General features: G+C 36.8%; 1 pseudogene; it reads left to right on the forward strand.

Moving 5' to 3' along the window:
* Positions 1-592: 592 nt before the first annotated feature.
* Positions 593-1,151, forward strand: LOC102471675 (securin-like; annotated as a pseudogene).
* The last annotated feature ends 706 nt before the right edge of the window (positions 1,152-1,857 follow it).

A 1,857-nucleotide genomic window follows, 5' to 3' on the forward strand; every position in this document is an offset into this window, starting at 1 on the left:
ATATATATATATAAACAATTAAAATACAAATGCAAGTAGGTTGGCTGGCAGGATTTGAACTCAAATGTTTTGAGGTCTTTGTATTCTTAGAGAATAAAATGAAGATAATATTTAGTTCTAAGAATTGGTTAAATCAAGTTTGTTAAAAAGTAGGTATGTAGGGGCCAGCAGATGGTGTAGTGGTTACATTGCTGGACTCTCACATGGCCAATGGCAGTTCCCATCCCAGATCCAGTGGCTTGAAAATCACACCAAGTGTGTGTGAGTGTGCATCCAAGATCCTGGGAGGAGAATGGAGGACAAGGAATTTTGATGTGGCAATCGTTCCAGGTGGTGATTTCTCACTTTCTTTCTCACTGCCTCTGTCTCTCTCTCTCTCTCTGATGAGAGCACATGCCCTAAGTAAAAAGCTCTCAAAAAAAAAAGTAGGTGTGTTAAAAACACAATATGTATCATAAAAACAAGTGGCAGAAATAAAGACATTTTTAAAAATGATTGATCTAGTATAGAAGGAAAAAAGTGACAAGAAGCCAAGATTATCATAGAGAATAATATAGAAAATGATGATAGCACAGTCTTGGAATAATCCAGAATGGCTACTCTAATCGTTGTTGATAAGGAAAATGGAGACCCAAGCACTCATGTGGCTCCTAAAGAAGTGTTGAAGCTGGACTCTGGGCCCTCAGTCAAGGCCTTAGATGGGAGGCTCCACCTGCCTTATCTAAAGCCACAGAAAAACTCTGAGAAATGTCACAGAGCCACAGAAAAGTCAATAACGCTAATGGATCTCTGCAGCATAAACAACTAATCTTCTCTACTCAGAAGATGATTGAGAAGACTGTGAATGCAAAATTCTCTAGTCCTGCTTCAGATAACACCTATCCAGAAAAAGAAAAATTCTTTCCCTTCAATCCTCTAGATTTTGAGAGTTTGACCTGCCTAATGATTACCAGATTGCACATGTTCCCCTACATGGGGTGCCTCTCCTGGTCCTTGAAGAGAGAACCAGAGAAGCTGTTAGAATTGGGTCCCCTTCACCTATGAATATGCCTTCTCCATCTTGGGAACGTAATTATTTGCAGTCTCCTTCAAGCATTCTGGCGACCCCAGATGTTGAGTTGTCACCTGTTTCTTATGACAGAGATATTTAAATTTCTTAGTGCTGTACAGTTTGCATGTGTTTGGGTTAATAAGGCATTACTTTGGCTGATAGATAAAGAAAAGGATGATAAATTAGAAAAAATATCCATAATAAAAAATGTAGAAGAGCTAAATCACCAGTATATGGACAGGCATATTCAGAGAGAAATAAAAACAAAACAATATATACCTAACATATAATGGAGCAGAAAAGCTTAAAAATAAAATTATGGAAAAAGATACACTATGTAATTTCAGGACAAGAAAAAATGATTATATAGTGAAATTAGTGGGTTTAAACCAGGGTCAGTTTTGTACCTGACAAGATATTTGGTAATGTCTGGAGATAGTTTTGATTGTTACAGATAGGAAAGGGGTTGCTCTACTTACTGCAGTTGGATAATTATTCTTTTCTTGGTATAATAATTCTTAAAATCAGATAATATTTTAAGTACTCCAATTTTATTCTAGTTCTTTAAAAATCTCCTGGTTAATTAAACAATCACATGATACTGTTAATGAGTAACTGATACATCATTCGCATGAAAAGTACACATGAAACATTCACAAATACAGACCATATTCTGAACTATAAAGTAATTCTTTCTAATTAGTTAAAAAGAATTAAAACCATGGGAACCAGCAGTTGACGTAATGGCTATGTCACTGGACTCCCACGTAGTCGACCGCGGTTCGTGTCCCGGACCCGGTGGCTTA

This window comes from Tupaia chinensis, unplaced genomic scaffold (assembly GCF_000334495.1).
Source record: "Tupaia chinensis unplaced genomic scaffold, TupChi_1.0 Scaffold000282_1, whole genome shotgun sequence".
NCBI lineage: Eukaryota > Metazoa > Chordata > Mammalia > Scandentia > Tupaiidae > Tupaia > Tupaia belangeri.